Genomic DNA, 7,500 nt, shown 5'->3' on the forward strand with positions numbered 1-7,500 from the left:
ATGGACTGAGGATGCCGAGCTTACTCGTCTGCGCTCATTAAATATTTATCATCGTTGATCGTGATATTAACGCGTTACGTTGCAAGTTGAATTCTTTCTTGAATAGAAAGAAACCATAGATTTGACGGACGAAAAAGTGCTGATACAAAAGGAAGAGAAATCAAAAAAGAAAAAAAAAGAAAAGAAAAAGAAGAAGTAGATGTAAAAGTAAAAAATTTAAGAAACGATGAGGAGATATAACAACAGCAATGAACGATATAAGAACGATGAAACGTCACAAATAGTATATAAAAATTCATCACAAAATCATACCAATGTCTAATGGATTAAATGGAATCAAAAAGAAAGAAGACGAAAAAGTGATAATAATCTCGCAGAAATCATTCGATCGTAAATAAAGAAATGGGCTAGCGCGAGATAAAAATGAAAAATGAAAAAAAAAAAAGAATAAAGGAAGGAAACGAAAAAAGAAAAAAGGAGAAAGAAGAAGCATGAGAAAAGGGATGAAACGAGAAACGAGGAACTGAAAGAATATTATTATTTTACAAATCGAAGATAGAAAAGAAAAAGAAGGAAAGAAAGAAAGAAAGAAAGAAAGAAAGAAAGAAGAAAAAGGAAAGAAAAGAAGAAAAAAAAAAAACATGTAAGAAAATACTTGAGATGGCAGTGAACGTTCTGGCTGTATTTCATCTACGTAGACAGAGCTTGCGTTAGCATTAGCGTAATGCATACTAGGGAAGGTTTCGTGGATAAAGAACCGCGAGAACGTTTCCTCCTCCGGGTGTTACCGTCATCCCCTTGCCGAAGATTGATGAAGCCATCTTATACGGGACTATCCTCCGATCCTGTTCCTACTCTTCCTTCCTTTACTCTTTTCTCTCCTTTTCAGCTAGCTCCTGAAGATGCCTGTAAAAAAGAAAAAAAAAAAAAAAGAAAAAAAAAGAAGAAAGGAGAGAAAAAAGGAAGAAGAAAAAAAAACAGCCACGTTACCGTGCTTCCGCAAATGGTCACATTAATACGCGAACACTTGCACGAGTCCGCATATACACGTAGTAGATATATAGGTGGATATAGACGCATATCGACGTATATCGATATTTATCGAGAACCGATCAAAGTGCGGCAAAAAAATTGTCACGTGAGAAAAACCGTCGGTTACTACTACGGTTATGATATAGATGGTTTACGTGAGTATTATATATGTATGTATGTATGTATGTATGTATGTATGTATGTATGTATGTATGTACGTATGTATGTACGTCGTCTAATATATATAAATATCTTTTCTCGGTTGCGCGATTTATCGTGTCCGACCAAGATTATTCTTGCATTCTTTTCTTTTCATTTCTTTCCTTTTTTTTCTCCCCTATTTTCTCTATTTCTTTCCTTTTTCTCTTTCTTTCTTTTTTCCCCTCTCTCTCTCTTTCTGTCTCTTTTTACAATCGTATATCGAAACTAAAAATATTACGTACACCGGTTTCCTTCCTGACGTTAATATCCACGTAAATTTAACGAATCTCTTCTATGTTGACTCTATCGAGAATTGTTTATATAGCGTGTAAAAAAAATATTACGTACAGAGAAAAATACATTTTGCAGATTGCATAGAATAGAATTTCTAAAAGGTTTCATATTCAACTATTTCCATAAGGCATAAGCGAAAAGAGGGAAGAGTAGGCAAGAGGGTAGGTTAAAAGGAAATAGGTATGGTGTACGTGACATTGTTTCAAGATTCCTAAGAGGGAAAATTTAATTGGCTTGTATCTTCTCATACGTGAGAGAACGAGCTCATACGATCGTAGATGCGTATCGGTGACATAAACGTGCACGAGCTAACGCGAAGCAAATGGCGTTAATGGATCTCTCTCGTTCTATCATCCTCTCTACCTTTCCTCCTTCTCCTCTCCATCTCTTTTCTCTCCTTCACTCTCAGCATCCTCGCTATCGAGGTCTCTCTCTTTCTCTCTCTATCTCTATCTCTATCTCTCTCTATTCGTAACATAATTTCATTAAAAACTAAAGCTGCAATTATATCAGAAGCTATCGTAGTCTAAATATTAATAGTAGTATATATATACGTATATATATATGCATGTATTTGTGTATGTATATATATATATATATATATATATATATACATATATATGTATGTAAATATATAAACAATATTAACTTTAATCCGATTACACGCGTATTATCTTCACTCTAGCCCGAACTATACTTAAATACCCATCTTCTCCAAATTTAGGGACCATTTATAGTACAACGCCTGCTCGTACGGCGATGGGCGAGAGGAAAGAGGTTTGAAATAGACGATACCAATAGCGATGAGTATAAAGTTTCACAGATACAAACTTGACATGAAAATTCGATTTGTAGAAAATGCCTGGAACAATGTGTTCTCTTTTCTTCTCTAAAAATAAAACTATAAAATATTCGTGGAAATTTATCATTTTACAGTCGAAGTACCGACAAAACTGACACTGCAGCATTCAAACTCTCGAGTGGAGACTCTAAACGGAGAAAGAGAGAGAAAGACAGGGACAGAGAAAAAAGAAAGAGAAAAAACGAGCCATCCTTAAAAAGAACAAGCAAAAGTGAGAAGGATATATTATAGAACGATAATATGGAAAAGAGAGAAAAGATAGGGGTTGAAGAAAAAGACAGAGACACAGACAGACAGAGAAAAAGAAATCGCGATCGTAAGGGATGCTTTTCCAAGCTAGCCATCCTTCTCGTGCTATCTCTTTCTGGGCGTCGTCGTCGGCGTCGGCGCGTCGCTCGTACGAACATCGTCGTCGTGCTGGCTGCTGCTTCAAGCAAGTAGTCGAGGTACGTTCGTAGTCAGCCGGCCAGACACAGCCTTACCAAAGGCTTTGCCTAGCTACAACCGCAGTGCGACAATTTGATAGGCTCGTACGACAACCCTCTCTCTCTCTCTCTCTCTCTCTCTCTCTCTCTCTCTCTCTCTCTCTCTCTCTCTCTCTCTCTTTCTCTCTTTTTTTTTTCATTCTGTCTTTTCGTCTCTTTCTCTGTTTCTATTTTTCTCTATTCAATCCTTAAAAAGAATTTTAATTCTGTCGAAATTCACAATGCTTTGTAGTTCTTATATACTTATTAATTATCGATTAACTCGATGCAATATTTTTAATCTTCGGAAAAACGAGACTATCAATATGTAAGATTTCAATACCATATGATCATTGTTATTATATTACGGATTAGTATTTTTCGTTCTACCTTCTTTCTCTTTTTCTTTTTCTCTCTAACAAACATCTTTTTCTTTCTCTTCGAGGAATAGCTTTTTCTCCTTTCTTCCTCTTCCTTTTCTTTTTTTAATTTTCGAAGCATTTCTCGTTCCAACGATTTTCCTTTTCTTATTTTTTCTTTCTTTTCGTTCGACTTTCTTCGACATATCTTGATAAAGTCTACTGACTAGCCGAACAAGGATATATACACGATCCAAAGGATGCTTTGTTGTCGATACAACTATCTTAAGACTGACAAAGAGAGACAGAGAGAGAGAGACAGAGAGAGAGAGAGAGACAGAGAGAGAGAGAGAGAGAGAGAGAGAGGAGAGAGGTTCCTTCAGAAAGCACGTTCCGGAAACCTTTGCTTCGTCTCGTGTCAATGAAGCTGAAGCCTTATTACGCTATCGAGGCTAATTTGTCGACGAGGAAGTTTGCCGATGAGGATTCTCTCTCTCTCTCTCTCTCTCTCTCTCTCTCTCTCTCTCTCTCTCTCTCTCTGTGTGTGTGTGTCTCTCTTCAAGAAGACAGCCGATAAAGCCAGAGATGAAAATGACGACGAGGACGGAGTACGATAACGTCGTGCTCCTTCTTCGACTTATATACGTCAAACCTCCTGATCTCAGATTTTCCATGAAAAGAATCTTATCTTCGAGCGTTGAAAACGTGATATCATCGAGAACGATAATACGAGAATCCACGAAGGATAAAGGGATGGAAGTTCGAGTCGGAACTAATCCTCGAGGACCTAAGTAAACCATTTCTAATGGATCCTGTCACGAGACTCTGGAGACGTTGCCAGCACGTTGTGTACTTCGCTTTAGTGGACTAGGAAGTGACGATCGTAATGGAGAATCGACCCACTGTTATGGGATAACTTAACGGAGCAAAGAGAGTGAGAGAGAAAGAGACAGAGAAAAAGGGAGAAAGGGAGAGAAGGAGAAAGAAAGAAAGAAAGAAAGAAAGAAAGAAAGAAAGAAAGAAAGAAAATTTATTCTACTTTCGTAATTACCCTCAAACCGATACGATAATACCATAGACAATGATTTATCGATTTTGATGAATAATAATTGAAAAACATTGACCTAAATTTAAAGAAATGAATAAAACTCGATGAGAGAGAATGAATATTTCTCGATGAAAGAATATCCTCTCTCTAGGATTCTTTTATTAAAAAATATATCGAAGAAACTCGATCGATGAACTACAATAATGAATATTCTATTACGTCGAAGATTTTTTAAAGAAATCTAACAAATGCTTGTAATATACGATCTAGACGAATTTTCCTTGTTCGGAGAAAGATAGCGAGAGGATCTAACGAAGAGACATGGCAGTCTGATGGCCTACTATATATATATATACATATATATACATATATATATGTGTGTATATATATATATATATATATATATATATATATATATAGTTACCTAGAGAAGAGAGTATACGTGCAGCAATCAGAGTTTGTTCCAAGTTACCACAGCACATTGGAGAGCGACAGCATCCTTCCTCTCTCTCTCTCTCTCTCTCTCTCTCTCTCTCTCTCTCTCTCTCTCTCTCTCTCTCTACCTATCTATCTATCTAGCTATCTATCTTTCTCTCACTCTCACACTTTGGCTCATGAACGTGAATTCATCGAGTTCTCGAAGCTTCATTCGTAGAAACTACGTCCAACAAGGATTTCTCTTGCATCTGAAGCTCACATAGGATTTCTCATCTCTCTCTCTCTCTCTCTCTCTCTCTCCCTCTGTCTCACATACTCTCTCTCTCTCTCTCTCTCTTTCTCTCTGTCTCTCATACCAGACGAAGTTTATTCTCGTTCCCTTCAATTTCATGTCTCGCTTTTTGTCGTTCTCCACCTCGATAAAGCCAGCTTGACGAGAGAAAGAAAGAAAGAGAAGAGAGAGAAATACGAAGAGGAGAGGGAAAAAGAGGAACAGAGATACAGCTTAACAAGTTGAAAATTTCGTTTAGCTTCATTCCGAAGACAAACTAAGGGAATTGAAATTCATCGTTCCTTATCAATTATAATCTAGATCCTATGCGATTCGATGACGAGATCATCTTAATCAGATGTACCAATCCTTACGTATAAGCTTCTTATGGGAAAACTTTCTCCATGCTTTTCCATCTATTACTGTACTACTTCTACTACTACTACTCTCTCTCTCTCTCTCTCTCTCTCTCTCTCTCTCTCTCTCTTTCTCTTTCCAAGTGTTAGAAGATTGATGATCGAAGCTCGTAAACGTGAATCCGTCCGTCGAATTTCTTTCCTGTCCTTGGTCTTTAATAGCCTACTGGGGGTTAACCTGAAGAGAGAAAGAGAAAGAGAGAAAAAGAGAGAGAGAGAGAGAAAGAAGATGGTTATGAGAATGGTGCCACTGAAAACTCATCCCATCGTTCTTGCCTCATGGTAGCGAATTGTGACGAGAGACAGCCGACAGCTAACAAAAGATAGGTCCTTCCGGAGCTTGAACCTCTTAGTCCCAGCCACCTTCTTTTGTCATTACCCATCAGCTTTGCTCTTGGAAACTAACGTAAGGTCTAGGCGGTCGAGTTAGCCGCGTAAATTGGCTTAAAGGATTTCCCTGTTGGCGAGCTTAATAACAGTCAACGTCGTAAGCTTCACATCTGTCCTTCGATCCAACTCTTTCCAGATAGGATTTCGATCGATGGATCAAAAATTTTGTTTAACTTAACTCGAACTAAATCGAATTTAATAATATTATAATTAGGTTAACTCGACCCGAGTTAATGTAATCTTTAGATAGAAACTATTTTTCTATCATTTGATATAATCTACTTGCGAAATATTAATTACGTTGAAAAAGTGATTAATACGTATTGCCAGGTGTAAACAATTACGTGATGACTTAAAGAATAATAACAATAATAATAATAATAATAATAATAATAATAATAATAATAATAATAATAATAATAATAATAATAAAGTCAATTGATTAATCGATTAATTAAAATAGAAATAAAAAAGATATCTTTCCGTAAATGAGCCAACGATCGATCGAACGAATCGAAAATGTTCATCCTCTTCGAAGTTTCTAAATAGAAGATCGGATTGATATAGAGCGTTTAATAATTCATTCATCTTGCATGAAAAAATTAGATTCTTTGGATATTTGTCTTTCTTTTTTAATTTTCTTATATTCTCTCACCAAGGGTAAAGTTTTTCTTTTTCTTTTATCATCGACATCGTTATTATCGTCATCACCATCATCAAGAAAACAATTCTGGCTAAACAAGATACGTTTAATCATCGACCGCCGCGAGAAACCCTTATCGTCCTTTACTCCATATTATTACAGACGCTGTATATTAGCTCGTATACCTGCCACACAACCGGGCATATATGTATGGCGAACGTTTATCCTCTTGCCTTGTTGCCCTCCTATCCTCGATTTTGAGCTACACGTAACCGAGTCAAGACCTCCGAACACTTATACCACAAGGAAGTAAGCCCTTCCTCTATGCCCTCGCGAGTTTGATGATACGTTCATATATGTGCGTGCACACCGCTCATACACGGTTGTCCGCAAAACCGTAAACAGCCCTTAAACTCAGCCCTTAATCCTCATCTCTGAGCTTAGATAGAACGGTTCTCTATAGTTAGTAGCAGTAGCAGTGATACTATACGAGATTGCCTTTATAAATATCACTTTAGTCTTTCTATCGTCTACGTGTATAATACGTCGCCCTGTACATACATACATACATACATACATACATACATACATACATACATACATACATACATACATACATACATACATACATACATACATACATACATACATACATACATACATACATACATACATACATACATACATACATACATACATACATACATACATACATACATACATACATACATACATACATACATACATACATACATACATACATACGTACGTACGTACGTACGTACGTACGTACGTACATGTTTATGTGAGTTTACGTATATCTACAATATGTGAGAAAGAAAATCGATAAATCGGTAAATCGTTTACGAATCTAATGAGTTTCCTTGGTGAAGTAGACGAGTCCAATTAATCGAATAATCGAAATTTAGCTAAACGACAGCTTAAATACGTTCAATCGACGTACATTCGTTTCTCTTTCTCTCTCTCTCTCTCTCTCTCTTTCTCTCTCTCTCTCTCTTTCTTTCTGTCTTTCTTTCTTTCTATTTTGTTGATTCGTTTTACCATTAATTGCTATTCCATGT

The 7,500-nt window shown here is 36.5% G+C and overlaps 1 long non-coding RNA gene across 1 annotated transcript in view; it reads right to left on the reverse strand.

The window, feature by feature from the left end:
* Positions 1-652: 652 nt before the first annotated feature.
* The window catches only part of LOC122634293, an 11,416-nt gene continuing 4,568 nt past the window's right edge, over positions 653-7,500 (reverse strand). The window contains exon 2 of the long non-coding RNA XR_006328354.1: positions 653-906. This is a non-coding gene — a long non-coding RNA (uncharacterized LOC122634293). The remainder of the gene's footprint in view (positions 907-7,500) is intronic.

Source organism: Vespula pensylvanica, chromosome 14, assembly GCF_014466175.1.
Source record: "Vespula pensylvanica isolate Volc-1 chromosome 14, ASM1446617v1, whole genome shotgun sequence".
NCBI lineage: Eukaryota > Metazoa > Arthropoda > Insecta > Hymenoptera > Vespidae > Vespula > Vespula pensylvanica.